Source organism: Trichomycterus rosablanca, chromosome 4 (genome assembly GCF_030014385.1).
Source record: "Trichomycterus rosablanca isolate fTriRos1 chromosome 4, fTriRos1.hap1, whole genome shotgun sequence".
Lineage (NCBI taxonomy): Eukaryota > Metazoa > Chordata > Actinopteri > Siluriformes > Trichomycteridae > Trichomycterus > Trichomycterus rosablanca.
The window spans coordinates 55554075-55580537 of NC_085991.1; the positions used below are offsets into that span (position 1 = coordinate 55554075).

The window sequence follows — 26463 nt, forward strand, 5'->3', positions numbered from 1 at the left end:
TGTAAACAGTAATATTAAACATGTAAACAGTAATATTAGCATGTAAACAGTAATATTAAGCATGTAAACAGTAATATTAAACATGTAAACAGTAATATTAGCATGTAAACAGTAATATTAAACATGTAAACAGTAATATTAGCATGTAAACAGTAATATTAGCATGTAAACAGTAATATTAGCATGTAAACAGTAATATTAAACATGTAAACAGTAATATTAACATGTAAACAGTAATATTAACATGTAAACAGTAATATTAGCATGTAAACAGTAATATTAAACATGTAAACAGTAATATTAGCATGTAAACAGTAATATTAACATGTAAACAGTAATATTAGCATGTAAACAGTAATATTAAACATGTAAACAGTAATATTAGCATGTAAACAGTAATATTAAACATGTAAACAGTAATATTAAGCATGTAAACAGTAATATTAACATGTAAACAGTAATATTAGCATGTAAACAGTAATATTAAACATGTAAACAGTAATATTAACATGTAAACAGTAATATTAAGCATGTAAACAGTAATATTAGCATGTAAACAGTAATATTAAACATGTAAACAGTAATATTAGCATGTAAACAGTAATATTAGCATGTAAACAGTAATATTAGCATGTAAACAGTAATATTAAACATGTAAACAGTAATATTAGCATGTAAACAGTAATATTAGCATGTAAACAGTAATATTAGCATGTAAACAGTAATATTAAACATGTAAACAGTAATATTAAACATGTAAACAGTAATATTAGCATGTAAACAGTAATATTAAACATGTAAACAGTAATATTAGCATGTAAACAGTAATATTAAACATGTAAACAGTAATATTAGCATGTAAACAGTAATATTAAACATGTAAACAGTAATATTAGCATGTAAACAGTAATATTAAACATGTAAACAGTAATATTAGCATGTAAACAGTAATATTAAACATGTAAACAGTAATATTAGCATGTAAACAGTAATATTAAACATGTAAACAGTAATATTAGCATGTAAACAGTAATATTAAACATGTAAACAGTAATATTAAACATGTAAACAGTAATATTAGCATGTAAACAGTAATATTAAACATGTAAACAGTAATATTAGCATGTAAACAGTAATATTAAACATGTAAACAGTAATATTAGCATGTAAACAGTAATATTAAACATGTAAACAGTAATATTAGCATGTAAACAGTAATATTAAACATGTAAACAGTAATATTAGCATGTAAACAGTAATATTAAACATGTAAACATGTAAACAGTAATATTAGCATGTAAACAGTAATATTAGCATGTAAACAGTAATATTAAACATGTAAACAGTAATATTAGCATGTAAACAGTAATATTAGCATGTAAACAGTAATATTAGCATGTAAACAGTAATATTAAACATGTAAACAGTAATATTAGCATGTAAACAGTAATATTAAACATGTAAACAGTAATATTAGCATGTAAACAGTAATATTAAACATGTAAACAGTAATATTAGCATGTAAACAGTAATATTAAACATGTAAACAGTAATATTAGCATGTAAACAGTAATATTAAACATGTAAACAGTAATATTAGCATGTAAACAGTAATATTAAACATGTAAACAGTAATATTAGCATGTAAACAGTAATATTAGCATGTAAACAGTAATATTAGCATGTAAACAGTAATATTAGCATGTAAACAGTAATATTAAACATGTAAACAGTAATATTAGCATGTAAACAGTAATATTAAACATGTAAACAGTAATATTAGCATGTAAACAGTAATATTAGCATGTAAACAGTAATATTAGCATGTAAACAGTAATATTAAACATGTAAACAGTAATATTAGCATGTAAACAGTAATATTAAACATGTAAACAGTAATATTAGCATGTAAACAGTAATATTAGCATGTAAACAGTAATATTAGCATGTAAACAGTAATATTAGCATGTAAACAGTAATATTAAACATGTAAACAGTAATATTAGCATGTAAACAGTAATATTAGCATGTAAACAGTAATATTAGCATGTAAACAGTAATATTAGCATGTAAACAGTAATATTAAACATGTAAACAGTAATATTAGCATGTAAACAGTAATATTAGCATGTAAACAGTAATATTAGCATGTAAACAGTAATATTAGCATGTAAACAGTAATATTAAACATGTAAACAGTAATATTAGCATGTAAACAGTAATATTAAACATGTAAACATGTAAACAGTAATATTAGCATGTAAACAGTAATATTAAACATATAAACAGTAATATTAGCATGTAAACAGTAATATTAGCATGTAAACAGTAATATTAAACATGTAAACAGTAATATTAAACATGTAAACAGTAATATTAAACATGTAAACAGTAATATTAAACATGTAAACAGTAATATTAGCATGTAAACAGTAATATTAAACATGTAAACAGTAATATTAAACATGTAAACAGTAATATTAGCATGTAAACAGTAATATTAAACATGTAAACAGTAATATTGGCATGTAAACAGTAATATTGGCATGTAAACAGTAATATTAGCATGTAAACAGTAATATTAGCATGTAAACAGTAATATTAGCATGTAAACAGTAATATTAAACATGTAAACAGTAATATTAGCATGTAAACAGTAATATTAGCATGTAAACAGTAATATTAAACATGTAAACAGTAATATTAGCATGTAAACAGTAATATTAAACATGTAAACAGTAATATTAGCATGTAAACAGTAATATTGGCATGTAAACAGTAATATTAGCATGTAAACAGTAATATTTAACATGTAAACAGTAATATTAAACATGTAAACAGTAATATTAAACATGTAAACAGTAATATTAACATGTAAACAGTAATATTAGCATGTAAACAGTAATATGAGCATGTAAACAGTAATATTAGCATGTAAACAGTAATATTAGCATGTAAACAGTAATATTAGCATGTAAACAGTAATATTAAACATGTAAACAGTAATATTAACATGTAAACAGTAATATTAACATGTAAACAGTAATATTAAACATGTAAACAGTAATATTAAACATGTAAACAGTAATATTAGCATGTAAACAGTAATATTAAACATGTAAACAGTAATATTAGCATGTAAACAGTAATATTAGCATGTAAACAGTAATATTAGCATGTAAACAGTAATATTAAACATGTAAACAGTAATATTGGCATGTAAACAGTAATATTGGCATGTAAACAGTAATATTAGCATGTAAACAGTAATATTAGCATGTAAACAGTAATATTAGCATGTAAACAGTAATATTAAACATGTAAACAGTAATATTAGCATGTAAACAGTAATATTAGCATGTAAACAGTAATATTAAACATGTAAACAGTAATATTAGCATGTAAACAGTAATATTGGCATGTAAACAGTAATATTAGCATGTAAACAGTAATATTTAACATGTAAACAGTAATATTAAACATGTAAACAGTAATATTAAACATGTAAACAGTAATATTAGCATGTAAACAGTAATATTAGCATGTAAACAGTAATATTAGCATGTAAACAGTAATATTAAACATGTAAACAGTAATATTAACATGTAAACAGTAATATTAGCATGTAAACAGTAATATTAGCATGTAAACAGTAATATTAGCATGTAAACAGTAATATTAAACATGTAAACAGTAATATTAGCATGTAAACAGTAATATTAGCGTGTAAACAGTAATATGAGCATGTAAACAGTAATATTAGCATGTAAACAGTAATATGAGCATGTAAACAGTAATATTAGCATGTAAACAGTAATATTAGCATGTAAACAGTAATATTAACATGTAAACAGTAATATGAGCATGTAAACAGTAATATTAACATGTAAACAGTAATATTAGCATGTAAACAGTAATATGAGCATGTAAACAGTAATATTAGCATGTAAACAGTAATATTAGCATGTAAACAGTAATATTAACATGTAAACAGTAATATTAGCATGTAAACAGTAATATTAAACATGTAAACAGTAATATTAAACATGTAAACAGTAATATTAACATGTAAACAGTAATATTAAACATGTAAACAGTAATATTAACATGTAAACAGTAATATTAAACATGTAAACAGTAATATTAGCATGTAAACAGTAATATTAGCATGTAAACAGTAATATTAAACATGTAAACAGTAATATTAGCATGTAAACAGTAATATTAGCATGTAAACAGTAATATTAAACATGTAAACAGTAATATTAAACATGTAAACAGTAATATTAGCATGTAAACAGTAATATTAAACATGTAAACAGTAATATTAGCATGTAAACAGTAATATTAGCATGTAAACAGTAATATTAAACATGTAAACAGTAATATTAACATGTAAACAGTAATATTAAACATGTAAACAGTAATATTAGCATGTAAACAGTAATATTAGCATGTAAACAGTAATATTAGCATGTAAACAGTAATATTAAACATGTAAACAGTAATATTAACATGTAAACAGTAATATTAAACATGTAAACAGTAATATTAGCATGTAAACAGTAATATTAAACATGTAAACAGTAATATTAGCATGTAAACAGTAATATTAGCATGTAAACAGTAATATTAAACATGTAAACAGTAATATTAGCATGTAAACAGTAATATTAAACATGTAAACAGTAATATTAGCATGTAAACAGTAATATTAAACGTGTAAACAGTAATATTAGCACATAAACAGTAATATTAGCACGTAAACAGTAATATTAGCATGTAAACAGTAATATTAGCATGTAAACAGTAATATTAGCATGTAAACAGTAATATTAAACATATAAACAGTAATATTAGCATGTAAACAGTAATATTAAACATGTAAACAGTAATATTAGCATGTAAACAGTAATATTAAACATGTAAACAGTAATATTAGCATGTAAACAGTAATATTAAACATGTAAACAGTAATATTAGCATGTAAACAGTAATATTAAACATATAAACAGTAATATTAGCATGTAAACAGTAATATTAAACATGTAAACAGTAATATTAGCACATAAACAGTAATATTAGCACGTAAACAGTAATATTAGCATGTAAACAGTAATATTAGCATGTAAACAGTAATATTAGCATGTAAACAGTAATATTAAACATATAAACAGTAATATTAGCATGTAAACAGTAATATTAGCATGTAAACAGTAATATTAAACATGTACAGTAATATTAAACATGTAAACAGTAATATTAGCATGTAAACAGTAATATTAGCATGTAAACAGTAATATTAAACATGTACAGTAATATTAAACATGTAAACAGTAATATTAGCATGTAAACAGTAATATTAAACATGTAAACAGTAATATTAGCATGTAAACAGTAATATTAGCATGTAAACAGTAATATTAAACATGTACAGTAATATTAAACATGTAAACAGTAATATTAAACATGTAAACAGTAATATTAGCATGTAAACAGTAATATTAGCATGTAAACAGTAATATTAAACATATAAACAGTAATATTAAACATGTAAACAGTAATATTAGCATGTAAACAGTAATATTAAACATGTAAACAGTAATATTAAACATATAAACAGTAATATTAAACATGTAAACAGTAATATTAAACATGTAAACAGTAATATTAGCATGTAAACAGTAATATTAGCATGTAAACAGTAATATTAGCATGTAAACAGTAATATTAAACATGTAAACAGTAATATTAAACATGTAAACAGTAATATTAGCATGTAAACAGTAATATTAAACATGTAAACAGTAATATTAAACATATAAACAGTAATATTAAACATGTAAACAGTAATATTAAACATGTAAACAGTAATATTAAACATGTAAACAGTAATATTAAACATGTAAACAGTAATATTAGCATGTAAACAGTAATATTAGCATGTAAACAGTAATATTAAACATGTAAACAGTAATATTAAACATGTAAACAGTAATATTAAACATGTAAACAGTAATATTAAACATGTAAACAGTAATATTAAACATGTAAACAGTAATATTAAACATGTAAACAGTAATATTAGCATGTAAACAGTAATATTAGCATGTAAACAGTAATATTAGCATGTAAACAGTAATATTAAACATGTAAACAGTAATATTAAACATGTAAACAGTAATATTAGCATGTAAACAGTAATATTAAACATGTAAACAGTAATATTAAACATATAAACAGTAATATTAAACATGTAAACAGTAATATTAGCATGTAAACAGTAATATTAAACATGTACAGTAATATTAAACATGTAAACAGTAATATTAAACATGTAAACAGTAATATTAGCATGTAAACAGTAATATTAAACATGTAAACAGTAATATTAAACATGTAAACAGTAATATTAGCATGTAAACAGTAATATTAAACATGTAAACAGTAATATTAAACATGTAAACAGTAATATTAAACATGTACAGTAATATTAAACATGTAAACAGTAATATTAGCATGTAAACAGTAATATTAAACATGTAAACAGTAATATTAAACATGTAAACAGTAATATTAGCATGTAAACAGTAATATTAAACATGTAAACAGTAATATTAAACATGTAAACAGTAATATTAGCATGTAAACAGTAATATTAAACATGTAAACAGTAATATTAAACATGTAAACAGTAATATTAGCATGTAAACAGTAATATTAAACATGTAAACAGTAATATTAGCATGTAAACAGTAATATTAAACATATAAACAGTAATATTAAACATGTAAACAGTAATATTAGCATGTAAACAGTAATATTAAACATGTAAACAGTAATATTAGCATGTAAACAGTAATATTAAACATATAAACAGTAATATTAAACATGTAAACAGTAATATTAAACATGTAAACAGTAATATTAGCATGTAAACAGTAATATTAAACATGTAAACAGTAATATTAACATGTAAACAGTAATATTAAACATGTAAACAGTAATATTAAACATGTAAACAGTAATATTAAACATGTAAACAGTAATATTAGCATGTAAACAGTAATATTAAACATGTAAACAGTAATATTAAACATGTAAACAGTAATATTAGCATGTAAACAGTAATATTAAACATGTAAACAGTAATATTAGCATGTAAACAGTAATATTAAACATATAAACAGTAATATTAAACATGTAAACAGTAATATTAAACATGTAAACAGTAATATTAGCATGTAAACAGTAATATTAAACATGTAAACAGTAATATTAACATGTAAACAGTAATAAACAATTATAATAATTATTATTATTACTAGTATAATTATTTTAATAGTAGTAGTATATTTATATTATATTATTATTACACAAATATTATTATTATAACATCAGTTGTAATTATATCATTTTATATAATTTATTTATATATTATTATATTAACATTATTACATTTATATTATTATCATATTAATATTATAATTTATTATTATTATTATTAGACACTGTTGGATGGATGAATAAATAAATAAATAAACGAATAAATAAATGAATAAATAAATGAATAAATAAATGAATAAATAATTAAAGAAATAAATAAAATAATAAATGAATGAATGAATAAATAGATTAATAGAAGAATAAATGATTGAACAGATGAATGAACAGATGATTAAACACATAAATGAATGAGTGAGTGAAACAGAGATCTGACTGAAGCAGCAGTGGTGGTGGTGGAAGTGACGGATCAGGATTTAGAACAATGGATCTATTAGTGAGTGATGGTGATGTTCTGATCCTCGGGTTCAGTACTTGGTGGTGAGAGGTAAAGAGGAGAAGAAGAGCTCTTTGTTTACGTTCCTCTGAACCCTCTCTCCTCCCGCTGCTGCTGTTTCTGCTGCTGTTTCTGGTGAGGATGATGGTGAGGATGATGATGATGAGGATGATGATGATGAGGATGTGGTGAGGTTGGAGTAGTGGTGCTACAGGAAGAAGAACCTCAGTGGAGGATCATCAGCTCTGATCATGAACAGGTAGGAGATGATGGATGAAGATCATTCACGTTTCTTCTCTGTACTTTTTCACCCAGAACTTACTTTAATCTCAGGTTCAGTGTGGCTTTATCTTGTCCTCTCTCTCTCTCACACACACACACACACTCACACACACACACACACACACACACACACACACACACACACACACACTCACACACACACACACACACACAGTGCACTGATGATAATCATGTTTAGTTTGGATACGCCTTATTTGACAGTTAAAGTTCCTCTAGTTTCTAAACCCAGAATTTAAAGTTCATGAGTACACATGCTGAGTGTGTGTGTGTGTGTGTGTGTGTGTGTGTGTGTGTGTGTGTGTGTGTGTGTGTGTGTGTGTGTGTGTGTGAATTTGACTTTAAAATGGATCTGACTATAAGACTAACTGAGCTTAGTCTGACTGTAGGACTAGTCTGAATATGGGACTAGATTAAACCACAAGACTAGTTTGACTAAGGGACTTGATTTAAGTACATGACTGGTTTGACTATGGAACTACAACCCCAATTCCAATGAAGTTGGGACGTTGTGTAAAGCATAAATAAAAACAGAATAGGATGATTTGCAAATCCTTTTAAACCCATATTCACTTGAATCCACTACAAAGACAAGATATTTAATGTTCAAATGGATAAACTTTATTGTGTTTTTGCAAATATTCACTCATTTTGAATTTGATGCCTGCAACACATTCCAAAGAAGTTGGGACAGGTGCATGTTTACCACTGTGTTACATCACCTTTCCTTTTAACAACACTCAGTAAGTGTTTGGGAACTGAGGACACTAATTGTTGAAGCTTTGTAGGTGGAATTCTTTCCCATTCTTGCTGAACTTCAGTTGCTCAACAGTCCGGGGTCTCCGTCGTCGTATTTTGCGCTTCATGACGCGCCACACATTTTCAATGGGAGACAGGTCTGGACTGCAGGCAGGCCGGTCTAGTACCCGCACTCTTTTACTACGAAGCCACGCTGTTGTAACACGTGCAGAAGGTGGCTTGGCATCGTCTCGCTGAAATAAGCAGGGGCGTCTCTGAAAAAGACGTCGCTCGGATGGCAGCACATGTTGCTCCAAAACCTGTATGTACCTTTCAGCATTAATGGTGCCTTCACAGATGTGCAAGTTACCCCTGCCATGGGTACTAACACCCCCCCCCCCCCCCCCCCCCCACCCCCACATACCATCAGAGATGCTGGCTTTTGAACTTAGCACTGATAACAATCCGGACAGTTCTTTTCCTCTTTGTCCCGGAGGACACGACGTCCATGATTTCCAAGATTTTCGTCAGACCACAGGACACTTTTCCACTTTGCGTCGGTCCATCTCAGATGAGCTCGGGCCCAGAGAAGCCGGCGGTGTTTCTGGGTGTTGTTGATATATGGCTTTTGCTTTGCATGGTAGAGTTTTAACTTGCACTTGTAGATGGAGCGACGAACTGTGTTCACTGACAATGGTTTTCTGAAGTGTTCCTGAGCCCATGTGGTAATATCCGTTACTGAATGATGTGGGTTTTTAATGCAGTGCCGCCTGAGGGGTCGAAGGTCACGGGCGTTCAGTGTTGGTTTTCGGCCTTGCCGCTTACTTGCACAGATTTCTCCAGATTCTCTGAATCTTTTGATGATATTATGGGCTGTAGATGATGAAATCCCTAAATTCCTTGCAATTGCATTTTGAGAAACGTTGTTCTTAAACTGTTGGACTATTTGCTCATGCAGTTGTTCACAAAGTGTTGAACCTCGCCCCATCCTTGCTTGTGAACGACTGAGCCTTTCGGGGACGCTCCCTTTATACCCAATCATGACACTCACCTGTTTCCAATTAACCTGTTCACCTGTGGAATGTTCCAAACACGTGTTTTCTGAGCATTCCTCAACTCTCCCAGTCTTTTGTTGCCCCTGTCCCAACTTCTTTGGAACGTGTTGCCCTCGTGTTTGTCTCATTATTCCTGCAAACACGTCTTAAGATGTGCAGCAGTACGGGGTCAAAATCCTCCACACGTTCTCTATCGAGGACAGGTCAGGACTGCAGGCGGGCCGGTCCAGTACCCGTACCCTCTTCTTCCACAGCCACGCCTCTAAACTAATCCCTCACCCATGTGGTTATATCAGCTAGTGTTGAGTGGAGGTTCTTGACGCCGTCTGATAGATGGAAGATCACGAGCGTTCAGATTAAGCTGCACCCTCCACCTTTACACACTAAAATGGTTTAATGATATTCTGCACTGTAGAGGGAGAACATGCAAATCCCTTCCCATCTTTCTTTGAGGTTGATTGTTTTTAAACATTTCAATCATTTTCTCACACATTTGTGGACAAACTGGATCCTCTGATCATCTTTACTCATCAGAGACTCTCAGCCTTTCCTGGATGCTGCTTTTGTACCAAACCATGATTAAACTTTTTTGGATTGTGTTGCAGGTCTGAAATGCAGGAATGGATGTTTATTAATAAATGAAATGAAGTTAAGCAGATAAAAGATGAAATATCTCAGCTTCATCCTGTCTGACATCAAATAAAAGTCAAAGTCAGTGTAAGAAACTCTGTGTTTATATTATTTCACTTCCCATCCTGTCCCAACTTTTTCTGATTTGGTGTTGTAGATGAATTGATTTCAGTCAGTCAGTTTAGTTAAATAAAGATTAAATAGAATTAGCAGATTGTAGATTTTACTGAATGTAAAAGGAAGGTGAGGAACGTTAGGAACTCATACTGAGACCCACAGAGACCAGGACCAGTGTGGTTAATGGTTTATTAGACGGAGTGATGATGGTGATCTTACCTCTGGACGTTGACCACACTTTAGTGGATGGTGCACACGTCAGGTAGATCCTGGACTTTCACCCTCAGACGACCTTGTTCTGGTTGAATAATTGACTCCGGTTAATGACTCAAGGTCGTCGCCCCCTTCCAACCTTCTACACGTGAGACCAGAGCATGCTGGGTAGCTTCAACCACAGCGTTTCAGGACTTTATTGCAGATCCACACGTGCAGTGTAGATACTCCGCGTGGCCAAAAGTGAGCACAAAGCTGGGTCATAAAGGCATCATGGTTTGGTTTGTACTCCTGCACTGGACAGACCCCTGACCCCACTGACCCCAAGCCAAGCCTTTTAGTCCAGCATTGGCTATCAGACGAGCGGAGGCTGTTACGGCCGCAAGATGGTTTTGGATTGGGATGTTCAGGTGTCCACATACTTTCAGCCACATGCTGTATGAGTAGACGCGCTTTGAGTAACCTTTAAACCTGATTCAGGAAAACATGGGGTCATTGTCCTCTTCCCAAATATCAGAGTCACTGTGAAAGCGGTCGTCCATCTCAGCTAATATTTATTCATGGAGATCTGATCATGTCTGAAACCTGGCTGTGGTCCATGATGAGATCCTGCAGGTTCAACAACATCGAGAAGATTTGACTGTTCCTCTCTGTGGAAGCCACTCAGGTTCTCGTCCAGTCACCCACCGGTCATCTTAAAGCTGGACGACTTAATTCCTTCCACTATTAAACCCCTTCGTCTGATCTTCAACCGACCCAAACACCTTTGATGAATTGTTAATAATGTTATGGACTGTAGATGGTAAATTATCAACGTTTCTCATAATCGTGATGAGTTTATTGATTCAGGGCTCCTGATGGCATCACAGCTCTGGTGTTTCTGATGAATAACCAAACATCCCAGTTGTGGTTGTGGCTCTGTGGTTGTGACTCTGTGGTTGTGACTCTGTGGTTGTGGCTCTGTGGTTATGGCTCTGTGGTTGTGGCTCTGTGGTTGTGGCTCTGTGGTTGTGACTTTGTGGTTGTGGCTCTGTGGTTGTGACTTTGTGGTTGTGGCTCTGTGGTTTTGTGGCTCTGTGGTTGTTGCTCTGTGGTTGTTGCTCTGTGGTTGTGGCTCTGTGGTTGTGGCTCTGTGGTTGTTGATCAGTGGTTGTGGCTCTGTGGTTGTGACTTTGTGGTTGTGGCTCTGTGGTTGTGGCTCTGTGGTTGTTGCTCTGTTGTTGTGGCTCTGTGGTTGTGGCTCTGTGGTTGTGACTCTGTGGTTGTGGCTCTGTGGTTGTGGCTCTGTGGTTGTGACTTTGGGGTTGTGACCCCGTGGTTGTGGCTCTGTGGTTGTGACTGTGGTTGTGGCTCTGTGGTTGTGGCTCTGTGGTTGTTGCTCTGTGGTTGTGGCTCTGTGGTTGTGGCTCTGTGGTTGTGGCTCTGTGGTTGTGGCTCTGTGGTTGTGACTTTGGGGTTGTGACCCCGTGGTTGTGGCTCTGTGGTTGTGGCTCTGTGGTTGTGGCTCTGTGGTTGTTGCTCTGTGGTTGTGGCTCTGTGGTTGTGGCTCTGTGGTTGTGGCTCTGTGGTTGTTGATCAGTGGTTGTGGCTCTGTGGTTGTGGCTCTGTGGTTGTGGCTCTGTGGTTGTGACTCTGTGGTTGTGGCTCTGTGGTTGTTGATCAGTGGTTGTGGCTCTGTGGTTGTGACTTTGTGGTTGTGGCTCTGTGGTTGTGGCTCTGTGGTTGTTGCTCTGTGGTTGTGGCTCTGTGGTTGTGGCTCTGTGGTTGTGACTCTGTGGTTGTGGCTCTGTGGTTGTGGCTCTGTGGTTGTGGCTCTGTGGTTGTGACTCTGTGGTTGTGGCTCTGTGGTTGTTGCTCTGTGGTTGTGGCTCTGTGGCTGTTGATCAGTGGTTGTGGCTCTGTGGTTGTGACTGTGGTTGTTGATCAGTGGTTGTGGCTCTGTGGTTGTGGCTCTGTGGTTGTGGATCTGTGGTTGTGACTCTGTGGTTGTGGCTCTGTGGTTGTTGCTCTGTGGTTGTGGCTCTGTGGCTGTTGATCAGTGGTTGTGGCTCTGTGGTTGTGGCTGTGGTTGTTGATCAGTGGTTGTGGCTCTGTGGTTGTGGCTCTGTGGTTGTGGATCTGTGGTTGTGACTCTGTGGTTGTGGCTCTGTGGTTGTTGCTCTGTGGTTGTGGCTCTGTGGCTGTTGATCAGTGGTTGTGGCTCTGTGGTTGTGGCTCTGTGGTTGTGGCTCTGTGGTTGTGACTCTGTGGTTGTGGCTCTGTGGTTGTGGCTCTGTGGTTGTTGCTCTGTGGTTGTTGCTCTGTGGTTGTGGCTCTGTGGTTGTGACTGTGGTTGTTGATCAGTGGTTGTGGCTCTGTGGTTGTGGCTCTGTGGTTGTGGATCTGTGGTTGTGACTGTGGTTGTGGCTCTGTGGTTGTTGCTCTGTGGTTGTGGCTCTGTGGCTGTTGATCAGTGGTTGTGGCTCTGTGGTTGTGGCTCTGTGGTTGTGGCTCTGTGGTTGTGACTCTGTGGTTGTGGCTCTGTGGTTGTGGCTCTGTGGTTGTTGCTCTGTGGTTGTTGCTCTGTGGTTGTGGCTCTGTGGTTGTGGCTCTGTGGTTGTGACTTTGTGGTTGTGTCTCTGTGGTTGTGGCTCTGTGGTTGTTGATCAGTGGTTGTGGCTCTGTGGTTGTGACTGTGGTTGTTGATCAGTGGTTGTGGCTCTGTGGTTGTGGCTCTGTGGTTGTGGATCTGTGGTTGTGACTCTGTGGTTGTGGCTCTGTGGTTGTTGCTCTGTGGTTGTGGCTCTGTGGCTGTTGATCAGTGGTTGTGGCTCTGTGGTTGTGGCTCTGTGGTTGTGGCTCTGTGGTTGTGACTCTGTGGTTGTGGCTCTGTGGTTGTGGCTCTGTGGTTGTTGCTCTGTGGTTGTTGCTCTGTGGTTGTGGCTCTGTGGTTGTGGCTCTGTGGTTGTGACTTTGTGGTTGTGGCTCTGTGGTTGTGACTCTGTGGTTGTTACTTTGTGGTTGTGGCTCTGTGGTTGTGACTCTGTGGTTGTTGCTCTGTGGTTGTGGCTCTGTGGTTGTGACTTTGTGGTTGTGGCTCTGTGGTTGTGACTGTGGTTGTTGCTCTGTGGTTGTGACTTTGTTGTTGTGGCTCTGTGGTTGTGACTTTGTGGTTGTGACTCTGTGGTTGTGACTCTGTGGTTGTTGCTCAGTGGTTGTTGCTCAGTGGTTGTGACTCTGTGGTTGTGACTCTGTGGTTGTGGCTCTGTGGTTGTGGCTCTGTGGTTGTGGCTCTGTGGTTGTGACTCTGTGGTTGTGACTCTGTGGTTGTTGCTCAGTGGTTGTGGCTCTGTGGTTGTGTCTCTGTGGTTGTGTCTCTGTGGTTGTGACTCTGTGGTTGTGTCTCTGTGGTTGTGGCTCTGTGGTTGTTGATCAGTGGTTGTGGCTCTGTGGTTGTGACTTTGGGGTTGTGACCCCGTGGTTGTGTCTCTGTGGTTGTGGCTCTGTGGTTGTGGCTCTGTGGTTGTGTCTCTGTGGTTGTTGCTCTGTGGTTGTGGCTCTGTGGTTGTGACTCTGTGGTTGTTGCTCTGTGGTTGTGGCTCTGTGGTTGTTGCTCTGTGGTTGTGGATCTGTGGTTGTGACTGTGGTTGTATCTCTGTGGTTGTGGCTCTGTTGTTGTGGCTCTGTGGTTGTGGCTCTGTGGTTGTGACTCTGTGGTTGTTGATCAGTGGTTGTGGCTCTGTGGTTGTTGATCAGTGGTTGTGGCTCTGTGGTTGTGACTTTGGGGTTGTGGCTCTGTGGTTTTGACTCTGTGGTTGTTGATCAGTGGTTGTGACTCTGTGGTTGTTGCTCTGTGGTTGTGACTGTGGTTGTTGCTCTGTGGTTGTGGCTCTGTGGTTGTGGCTCTGTGGTTGTGGCTCTGTGGTTGTGGCTCTGTTGTTGTGACTTTGTGGTTGTGGCTCTGTGGTTGTGACTTTGTGGTTGTGACTCTGTGGTTGTGGCTCTGTGGTTGTGGCTCTGTGGTTGTGACTCTGTGGTTGTGACTCTGTGGTTGTTGCTCAGTGGTTGTTGCTCTGTGGTTGTGGCTCTGTGGTTGTGACTCTGTGGTTGTGGCTCTGTGGTTGTGACTCTGTGGTTGTGACTCTGTGGTTGTTGATCAGTGGTTGTGGCTCTGTGGTTGTGACTGTGGTTGTTGCTCTGTGGTTGTGGCTCTGTGGTTGTGACTTTGTGGTTGTATCTCTGTGGTTGTGGCTCTGTTGTTGTGGCTCTGTGGTTGTTGATCAGTGGTTGTGGCCCTGTGGTTGTTGATCAGTGGTTGTGGCTCTGTGGTTGTGACTTTGGGGTTGTGGCTCTGTGGTTTTGACTCTGTGGTTGTGGCTCTGTGGTTGTGACTCTGTGGTTGTTGATCAGTGGTTGTGACTCTGTGATTGTTGCTCTGTGGTTGTGACTCTGTGGTTGTTGCTCTGTGGTTGTGGCTCTGTGGTTGTGGCTCTGTGGTTGTGGCTCTGTGGTTGTGTCTCTGTGGTTGTTGCTCTGTGGTTGTGGCTCTGTGGTTGTGACTCTGTGGTTGTTGATCAGTGGTTGTGACTTTGGGGTTGTGGCTCTGTGGTTGTGACTCTGTGGTTGTGGCTCTGTGGTTGTGACTCTGTGGTTGTTGATCAGTGGTTGTTACTCTGTGGTTGTGGCTCTGTGGTTGTGACTTTGTGGTTGTGGCCCCGTGGTTGGGTCTCTGTGGTTGTGACTCTGTGGTTGTGTCTCTGTGGTTGTGACTCTGTGGTTGTGTCTCTGTGGTTGTGACTCTGTGGTTGTGGCTCTGTGGTGGTGACTCTGTGGTTGTTGATCAGTGGTTGTGGCTCTGTGGTTGTGACTTTGGGGTTGTGGCTCTGTGGTTGTGACTTTGGGGTTGTGGCTCTGTGGTTGTTGCTCTGTGGTTGTGGCTCTGTGGTTGTGACTCTGTGGTTGTTGATCAGTTGTTGTGGCTCTGTGGTTGTGACTTTGGGGTTGTGGCTCTGTGGTTGTGACTGTGGTTGTTGCTCTGTGGTTGTGACTTTGTTGTTGTGGCTCTGTGGTTGTGACTTTGTGGTTGTGACTCTGTGGTTGTGACTCTGTGGTTGTTGCTCAGTGGTTGTTGCTCAGTGGTTGTGACTCTGTGGTTGTGACTCTGTGGTTGTGGCTCTGTGGTTGTGGCTCTGTGGTTGTGGCTCTGTGGTTGTGACTCTGTGGTTGTGACTCTGTGGTTGTGACTCTGTGGTTGTTGCTCAGTGGTTGTGGCTCTGTGGTTGTGTCTCTGTGGTTGTGTCTCTGTGGTTGTGACTCTGTGGTTGTGTCTCTGTGGTTGTGGCTCTGTGGTTGTTGATCAGTGGTTGTGGCTCTGTGGTTGTGACTTTGGGGTTGTGACCCCGTGGTTGTGTCTCTGTGGTTGTGGCTCTGTGGTTGTGGCTCTGTGGTTGTGTCTCTGTGGTTGTTGCTCTGTGGTTGTGGCTCTGTGGTTGTGACTCTGTGGTTGTTGCTCTGTGGTTGTGGCTCTGTGGTTGTTGCTCTGTGGTTGTGGATCTGTGGTTGTGACTGTGGTTGTATCTCTGTGGTTGTGGCTCTGTTGTTGTGGCTCTGTGGTTGTGGCTCTGTGGTTGTGACTCTGTGGTTGTTGATCAGTGGTTGTGGCTCTGTGGTTGTTGATCAGTGGTTGTGGCTCTGTGGTTGTGACTTTGGGGTTGTGGCTCTGTGGTTTTGACTCTGTGGTTGTGGCTCTGTGGTTGTGACTCTGTGGTTGTTGATCAGTGGTTGTGACTCAGTGGTTGTTGCTCTGTGGTTGTGACTGTGGTTGTTGCTCTGTGGTTGTGGCTCTGTGGTTGTGGCTCTGTGGTTGTGGCTCTGTGGTTGTGGCTCTGTTGTTGTGACTTTGTGGTTGTGGCTCTGTGGTTGTGACTTTGTGGTTGTGACTCTGTGGTTGTGGCTCTGTGGTTGTGGCTCTGTGGTTGTGACTCTGTGGTTGTTGCTCAGTGGTTGTTGCTCAGTGGTTGTTGCTCTGTGGTTGTGGCTCTGTGGTTGTGACTCTGTGGTTGTGGCTCTGTGGTTGTGACTCTGTGGTTGTGACTGTGGTTGTTGATCAGTGGTTGTGGCTCTGTGGTTGTGACTGTGGTTGTTGCTCTGTGGTTGTGGCTCTGTGGTTGTGACTTTGTGGTTGTATCTCTGTGGTTGTGGCTCTGTTGTTGTGGCTCTGTGGTTGTTGATCAGTGGTTGTGGCTCTGTGGTTGTTGATCAGTGGTTGTGGCTCTGTGGTTGTGACTTTGGGGTTGTGGCTCTGTGGTTTTGACTCTGTGGTTGTGGCTCTGTGGTTGTGACTCTGTGGTTGTTGATCAGTGGTTGTGACTCTGTGATTGTTGCTCTGTGGTTGTGACTCTGTGGTTGTTGCTCTGTGGTTGTGGCTCTGTGGTTGTGGCTCTGTGGTTGTGACTTTGTGGTTGTGGCCCCGTGGTTGTGGCTCTGTGGTTGTGGCTCTGTGGTTGTGTCTCTGTGGTTGTTGCTCTGTGGTTGTGGCTCTGTGGTTGTGACTCTGTGGTTGTTGATCAGTGGTTGTGACTTTGGGGTTGTGGCTCTGTGGTTGTGACTCTGTGGTTGTGGCTCTGTGGTTGTGACTCTGTGGTTGTTGATCAGTGGTTGTTACTCTGTGGTTGTGGCTCTGTGGTTGTGACTTTGTGGTTGTGGCTCTGTGGTTGTGACTCTGTGGTTGTTGATCAGTGGTTGTGGCTCTGTGGTTGTGACTTTGGGGTTGTGGCTCTGTGGTTGTGACTTTGGGGTTGTGGCTCTGTGGTTGTTGCTCTGTGGTTGTGGCTCTGTGGTTGTGACTCTGTGGTTGTTGATCAGTTGTTGTGGCTCTGTGGTTGTGACTTTGGGGTTGTGGCTCTGTGGTTGTGACTTTGGGGTTGTGGCTCTGTGGTTGTGACTTTGGGGTTGTGGCTCTGTGGTTGTTGCTCTGTGGTTGTGGCTCTGTGGTTGTTGCTCTGTGGTTGTTGATGAGTGGTTGTGGCTCAGTGGTTGTGGCTCTGTGGTTGTGACTTTGTGGTTTGGCTCTGTGGTTGTAACTTTGGGGTTGTGGCTCTGTGGTTGTTGCTCTGTGGTTGTTGCTCTGTGGTTGTTGATCAGTGGTTGTGGCTCTGTGGTTGTGACTTTGGGGTTGTGGCTCTGTGGTTGTAACTTTGGGGTTGTGGCTCTGTGGTTGTTGCTCTGTGGTTGTTGCTCTGTGGTTGTTGCTCTGTGGTTGTGGCTCTGTGGTTGTGTATTTATTTACTCCACTTGATGTAGAATGAATCAGACCGGTTTGTGTTGGGTTCGGTGACCGAGGGTTCATGATGATGCAATTGTAATGTAAAGGGAAAAGGACCTCGACCCCAACCAGGGGTTTTACAGCCGGAACTGGTACAAATGGAGGTAAGACAGAAGTCTTAATGGTTCTGAACTGCTGGGATCACCAGATCTTTTTTCTTTTTTGACAGAGGAACAGAAACGGTCCTGTGGTGTGACGCGACACTAAAATAAACAGAATCAGTAATAATAATGATGATGTTAAATCTGGATCAGAGTTTAAGCCTCGTTTATATAAACTAGAATGAAGATTTACTATTCCATATATATCGAGTTTCATTTTATATATCGAGTTTCATTTAGTTTGGAGTGATGATGTCACATTACAGGACACAACATCACACCACAGAACATGATGTCACACCACGGGACATGACATCACACCACAGGACATGACGTCACACCACAGGACATTATGTCACACCACAGGACATGACGTCACAGGACATGACGTCACACCACAGGACATTGTCACACCACAGGACATTATGTCACACCACAGGACATGATGTCACAGGACATGACGTCACACCACAGGACATGACGTCACACCACAGGACATTTTGTGCTCTGTTGTTGTTGCTCTGTGGTTGTGGCTCTGTGGTTGTGTCTCTGTGGTTGTTGCTCTGTGGTTGTGGCTCTGTGGTTGTGACTCTGTGGTTGTTGCTCTGTGGTTGTGGCTCTGTGGTTGTTGCTCTGTGGTTGTGGATCTGTGGTTGTGACTGTGGTTGTATCTCTGTGGTTGTGGCTCTGTTGTTGTGGCTCTGTGGTTGTGGCTCTGTGGTTGTGACTCTGTGGTTGTTGATCAGTGGTTGTGGCTCTGTGGTTGTGACTTTGGGGTTGTGGCTCTGTGGTTTTGACTCTGTGGTTGTGGCTCTGTGGTTGTGACTCTGTGGTTGTTGATCAGTGGTTGTGACTCTGTGGTTGTTGCTCTGTGGTTGTGACTGTGGTTGTTGCTCTGTGGTTGTGGCTCTGTGGTTGTGGCTCTGTGGTTGTGGCTCTGTGGTTGTGGCTCTGTTGTTGTGACTTTGTGGTTGTGGCTCTGTGGTTGTGACTTTGTGGTTGTGACTCTGTGGTTGTGGCTCTGTGGTTGTGGCTCTGTGGTTGTGACTCTGTGGTTGTGACTCTGTGGTTGTTGCTCAGTGGTTGTTGCTCAGTGGTTGTTGCTCTGTGGTTGTGGCTCTGTGGTTGTGACTCTGTGGTTGTGGCTCTGTGGTTGTGACTCTGTGGTTGTGACTGTGGTTGTTGCTCTGTGGTTGTGGCTCTGTGGTTGTGACTTTGTGGTTGTATCTCTGTGGTTGTGGCTCTGTTGTTGTGGCTCTGTGGTTGTTGATCAGTGGTTGTGGCTCTGTGGTTGTTGATCAGTGGTTGTGGCTCTGTGGTTGTGACTTTGGGGTTGTGGCTCTGTGGTTTTGACTCTGTGGTTGTGGCTCTGTGGTTGTGACTCTGTGGTTGTTGATCAGTGGTTGTGACTCTGTGATTGTTGCTCTGTGGTTGTGACTCTGTGGTTGTTGCTCTGTGGTTGTGGCTCTGTGGTTGTGGCTCTGTGGTTGTGGCTCTGTGGTTGTGACTTTGTGGTTGTGGCCCCGTGGTTGTGGCTCTGTGGTTGTGGCTCTGTGGTTGTGTCTCTGTGGTTGTTGCTCTGTGGTTGTGGCTCTGTGGTTGTGACTCTGTGGTTGTTGATCAGTGGTTGTGACTTTGGGGTTGTGGCTCTGTGGTTGTGACTCTGTGGTTGTGGCTCTGTGGTTGTGACTCTGTGGTTGTTGATCAGTGGTTGTTACTCTGTGGTTGTGACTCTGTGGTTGTGACTTTGTGGTTGTGGCCCCGTGGTTGTGTCTCTGTGGTTGTGACTCTGTGGTTGTGTCTCTGTGGTTGTGACTCTGTGGTTGTGGCTCTGTGGTTGTGACTCTGTGGTTGTTGATCAGTGGTTGTGGCTCTGTGGTTGTGACTTTGGGGTTGTGGCTCTGTGGTTGTGACTTTGGGGTTGTGGCTCTGTGGTTGTTGCTCTGTGGTTGTGGCTCTGTGGTTGTGACTCTGTGGTTGTTGATCAGTTGTTGTGGCTCTGTGGTTGTGACTTTGGGGTTGTGGCTCTGTGGTTGTGACTGTGGTTGTTGCTCTGTGGTTGTGACTTTGTTGTTGTGGCTCTGTGGTTGTGACTTTGTGGTTGTTGCTCAGTGGTTGTGACTCTGTGGTTGTTGCTCAGTGGTTGTTGCTCAGTGGTTGTGACTCTGTGGTTGTGACTCTGTGGTTGTGGCTCTGTGGTTGTGGCTCTGTGGTTGTGGCTCTGTGGTTGTGACTCTGTGGTTGTGACTCTGTGGTTGTGACTCTGTGGTTGTTGCTCAGTGGTTGTGGCTCTGTGGTTGTGTCTCTGTGGTTGTGTCTCTGTGGTTGTGACTCTGTGGTTGTGTCTCTGTGGTTGTGGCTCTGTGGTTGTTGATCAGTGGTTGTGGCTCTGTGGTTGTGACTTTGGGGTTGTGACCCCGTGGTTGTGTCTCTGTGGTTGTGGCTCTGTGGTTGTGGCTCTGTGGTTGTGACTCTGTGGTTGTTGCTCTGTGGTTGTGGCTCTGTGGTTGTTGCTCTGTGGTTGTGGATCTGTGGTTGTGACTGTGGTTGTATCTCTGTGGTTGTGGCTCTGTTGTTGTGGCTCTGTGGTTGTGGCTCTGTGGTTGTGACTCTGTGGTTGTTGATCAGTGGTTGTGGCTCTGTGGTTGATGATCAGTGGTTGTGGCTCTGTGGTTGTGACTTTGGGGTTGTGGCTCTGTGGTTTTGACTCTGTGGTTGTGGCTCTGTGGTTGTGACTCTGTGGTTGTTGATCAGTGGTTGTGACTCTGTGGTTGTTGCTCTGTGGTTGTGACTGTGGTTGTTGCTCTGTGGTTGTGGCTCTGTGGTTGTGGCTCTGTGGTTGTGGCTCTGTGGTTGTGGCTCTGTTGTTGTGACTTTGTGGTTGTGGCTCTGTGGTTGTGACTTTGTGGTTGTGACTCTGTGGTTGTGGCTCTGTGGTTGTGGCTCTGTGGTTGTGACTCTGTGGTTGTGACTCTGTGGTTGTTGCTCAGTGGTTGTTGCTCAGTGGTTGTTGCTCTGTGGTTGTGGCTCTGTGGTTGTGACTCTGTGGTTGTGGCTCTGTGGTTGTGACTCTGTGGTTGTGACTCTGTGGTTGTTGATCAGTGGTTGTGGCTCTGTGGTTGTGACTGTGGTTGTTGCTCTGTGGTTGTGGCTCTGTGGTTGTGACTTTGTGGTTGTATCTCTGTGGTTGTGGCTCTGTTGTTGTGGCTCTGTGGTTGTTGATCAGTGGTTGTGGCTCTGTGGTTGTTGATCAGTGGTTGTGGCTCTGTGGTTGTGACTTTGGGGTTGTGGCTCTGTGGTTTTGACTCTGTGGTTGTGGCTCTGTGGTTGTGACTCTGTGGTTGTTGATCAGTGGTTGTGACTCTGTGATTGTTGCTCTGTGGTTGTGACTCTGTGGTTGTTGCTCTGTGGTTGTGGCTCTGTGGTTGTGGCTCTGTGGTTGTGGCTCTGTGGTTGTGACTTTGTGGTTGTGGCCCCGTGGTTGTGGCTCTGTGGTTGTGGCTCTGTGGTTGTGTCTCTGTGGTTGTTGCTCTGTGGTTGTGGCTCTGTGGTTGTGACTCTGTGGTTGTTGATCAGTGGTTGTGACTTTGGGGTTGTGGCTCTGTGGTTGTGACTCTGTGGTTGTGGCTCTGTGGTTGTGACTCTGTGGTTGTTGATCAGTGGTTGTTACTCTGTGGTTGTGGCTCTGTGGTTGTGACTTTGTGGTTGTGGCTCTGTGGTTGTGACTCTGTGGTTGTTGATCAGTGGTTGTGGCTCTGTGGTTGTGACTTTGGGGTTGTGGCTCTGTGGTTGTGACTTTGGGGTTGTGGCTCTGTGGTTGTTGCTCTGTGGTTGTGGCTCTGTGGTTGTGACTCTGTGGTTGTTGATCAGTTGTTGTGGCTCTGTGGTTGTGACTTTGGGGTTGTGGCTCTGTGGTTGTGACTTTGGGGTTGTGGCTCTGTGGTTGTGACTTTGGGGTTGTGGCTCTGTGGTTGTTGCTCTGTGGTTGTGGCTCTGTGGTTGTTGCTCTGTGGTTGTTGATGAGTGGTTGTGGCTCAGTGGTTGTGGCTCTGTGGTTGTGACTTTGTGGTTTGGCTCTGTGGTTGTAACTTTGGGGTTGTGGCTCTGTGGTTGTTGCTCTGTGGTTGTTGCTCTGTGGTTGTTGATCAGTGGTTGTGGCTCTGTGGTTGTGACTTTGGGGTTGTGGCTCTGTGGTTGTAACTTTGGGGTTGTGGCTCTGTGGTTGTTGCTCTGTGGTTGTTGCTCTGTGGTTGTTGCTCTGTGGTTGTGGCTCTGTGGTTGTGTATTTATTTACTCCACTTGATGTAGAATGAATCAGACCGGTTTGTGTTGGGTTCGGTGACCGAGGGTTCATGATGATGCAATTGTAATGTAAAGGGAAAAGGACCTCGACCCCAACCAGGGGTTTTACAGCCGGAACTGGTACAAATGGAGGTAAGACAGAAGTCTTAATGGTTCTGAACTGCTGGGATCACCAGATCTTTTTTCTTTTTTGACAGAGGAACAGAAACGGTCCTGTGGTGTGACGCGACACTAAAATAAACAGAATCAGTAATAATAATGATGATGTTAAATCTGGATCAGAGTTTAAGCCTCGTTTATATAAACTAGAATGAAGATTTACTATTCCATATATATCGAGTTTCATTTTATATATCGAGTTTCATTTAGTTTGGAGTGATGATGTCACATTACAGGACACAACATCACACCACAGAACATGATGTCACACCACGGGACATGACATCACACCACAGGACATGACGTCACACCACAGGACATTATGTCACACCACAGGACATGACGTCACAGGACATGACGTCACACCACAGGACATTATGTCACACCACAGGACATTATGTCACACCACAGGACATGATGTCACAGGACATGACGTCACACCACAGGACATGACGTCACACCACAGGACATTATGTCACACCACAGGACATGACGTCACAGGACATGACGTCACACCACAGGACATGACGTCACACCACAGGACATGACGTCACACCACAGGACATGACGTCACACCACGGGACATGATGTCGAACCACAGGACATGACATCACACCACGGGACATTATGTCATACCACAGGACATGACGTCACACTACGGGACCTGATGTCGCACCACAGGACATGACATCACACCACGGGACATTATGTCATACCACAGGACATGATGTCACAGGACATGACTTCACACCACAGGACATGATGTCACACCACAGGACATGACGTCACACCACGGGACATGACGTCACACCACGGGACATGATGTCACACCACAGGACATTATGTCACACCACAGGACATGACATCACACCACGGGACATTATGTCACACCACAGGACATGATGTCACAGGACATGATGTCACAGGACAGGACATCACACCACGGGACATGATGTCACACCACAGGACATGACGTCACACCACAGGACATGACATCACACCACAGGACATGACATCACACCACATGACATGATGTTACACCGCAGGACATGATGTCACACCGCAGGACATGATGTCACATCACATGACATGATGTTACATCGCAGGACATGACATCACACCACAGGACATGATGTTACATCGCAGGACAGGACATCACACCACAGGACATGATGTCACACCACAGGACATGACATCACACCCCAGGACATGACATCACACCACAGGACATGTGCAAGGACAGGACAAGCATTAAGAAACACGTCCAGCTCTCACTGATTTATTTTATACAGCTTTAGGTGTTGTACTTAACATGTTATTTTTTTTACATGTTATTTTTATTACAGTCACTTCACAGGAGATTTTGCATGTTCACCTTACAATTAAAATAAATAAATAAAACACAAACTCCGTCTCTCTGTTTAAACGTTGTTTGAACAATAATTAATGTTGATTATTGTTAATTAGACATTGTTTAAACGTTTGAATGTTGTTTAAATGTTGTTTGGTTGTTGTGTAGATGATGTTCAAACAGTGTTTGGACGTTTTCTGAATGTTGATTGAGCGTTAATTGAACGTTGTCTGAACCTTTGGATGTTGATTTAACATTGATTGGACATTAAATGTTGTGTGGACGTTTGAACATTGGACGTTATTATTTGTAAGTTGTTTAGACGTTGATTAAATGTAGTTTGAATGTTGTTTGGACATTGATTAAATGTTTTTGGACGTTGTTTGAACGTTGATTTAATGTTGTTAGGATGTTGTTTCAACGTTGTTTAAATGTAGTTTGGACGTTGTCTGAACGTTGTTTAGTTGTGTGGACGTTGTTTGGACGTTGTCTGAATGTTGTCTGAATGTTGTTTGGACGTTGTTTAGTTTTGTGGACGTTGTTTAGTTGTGTGGATGTTGTTTGGACGTTATTTGAACGTTGTTTTAATGTTGTTTAGACATTGCTTAGACGTAGTCGTTTCCTCCTCCGTGCCCTTGTGTAACAGAACTCAGTGATACTGCTGACTAGACGACGTTTTTAAGTTGTGTGAACGTTGTTTGGACGTTGTTTGGACGTTGCCGGTTTCTCCTCAGTGCCCTTGTATAGCTGAGGTCAGTGATACTGCTGACTGGAGGACCTGACCGGCGGGCAGAGAGACTTGGTGATGTTGGCATGATGCTCTGGGTTCATGCCCAGATCTCTTTAGTGTTCTGTAGTGCTCATTCGACTGGACGAGGGGGACAGCAAGCGTGGGGGCATGGGAGGGGGGGGGGGGGGGGGTGGTGAGATCACTGAGACGAATAAATAAACAAAACTAGACTGGCACTGCCACTGGTTTACCTCAGGGAGAACCCTCCATATCATCATCATGTGACCTATGTGTGTGTGTGTGTGTATGTGTGTGTGTGTGTGTGTGTGTGTGTGTGTGTGTGTGTGTGTGTGTGTGTGTGTGTGTGTGTGTGTGTGTGAGTTCTTCTACACCACATTTAATCTTTTACTTTAATTATCATGAATATTTAATATTTTTATTTAAAGCTTCATTAACAGGAAACCAGTTTTATTATTTATTCTACACTATAGGGTCAAAAGTATTTGGACACCTGAGCAGCAGCTTGTTGTATAGTGTTCCTGATTGGTCGTGGTATAGTGTTCCTATAGAACCTCTAAGGTGCTTCTACAGAGATTCCACAGAGCTCCTGAAATCAAAGCTGGTTCTGTTCAGTTAGCAGTTTGGTGAACTGGTTGACTGGTGAACTGGTTGATTGGTGAACTGGTTGTGGGGGGGGGGGGGGGGGGGGGGGGGGTGTATTTTTGGGACATCTTTATTTCTGAAGTTCTTTCTTATCAGCGCAGCTTTAATAAATCACCTCGTCTCATGTATGAAGCCATCGTGGTAGTAGAAGGTTCCGTAATGTTCTCCATGTTCCTCAGGCTTTCTGAGGAGAGGTTGAAAGTGGCTGGGTGGTGTAGAGACATAAGATCAAAGCATTTAGTGACCCCTCTGGGTGTGGTGCACGACCTCAGGAGACCTGCTGTAGATCCAGAGCTTCACTGACCGGTGAGGTCTTCAAAACATCCACTAGGTGGCAGCAATCTTATACTAAAGGAGTGACAAATGAAAGGAAAAGAACAATGGGCTCAGGGTGTGCCGGTTTTACTTTTATATGGACGACGTGTTTTATTTATTTATTTTAATTGTGAGGTGAACATGCAAAATCTCCTGTGAAGTGACTGTAATAAAAATAACATGTAAAAAAAATAACATGTGAAGTATAACATCTAAAGCTGTATAAAATAAATCAGTGAGAGCTGGACGTGTTTCTTAATGCTTGTCCTGTCCTTGCACATGTCCTGTGGTGTGATGTCATGTCCTGTGTTGTGACATCATGTCCTCTGGTGTGATGTCATGTCCTGCGATGTAACATCATGTCATGTGATGTGACATCATGTCCTGCGGTGTGACATCATGTCCTGCGGTGTAACATCATGTCATGTGGTGTGATGTCATGTCCTGTGGTGTGATGTCATGTCCTGTGGTGTGACATCATGTCCCGTAGTGTGACATCATGTCCTGTGGTGTGACGTCATGTCCTGTGACATCATGTCCTGTGACATCATGTCCTGTGGTGTGACATAATGTCCCGTGGTGTGATGTCATGTCCTGTGGTGTGACATCCTGTCTTGTTGTGGTGATTTCATGTTCTGTGGTGTGACATCATGTCCCGTGGTGTGATGTCATGTCCTGTGGTGTGACGTCATGTCCTGTGGTGTGA

At 40.5% G+C, this 26463-nt stretch overlaps 1 protein-coding gene across 1 annotated transcript in view; it reads left to right on the top strand.

The window, feature by feature from the left end:
* Positions 1-7793: 7793 nt before the first annotated feature.
* Positions 7794-26463, top strand: part of gjc2 (gap junction protein gamma 2) — a 39069-nt gene continuing 20399 nt past the window's right edge. The window contains exon 1 of the mRNA XM_062994581.1: positions 7794-8039. The gene's annotated coding sequence lies outside the window, so the exon portion shown is untranslated. The remainder of the gene's footprint in view (positions 8040-26463) is intronic.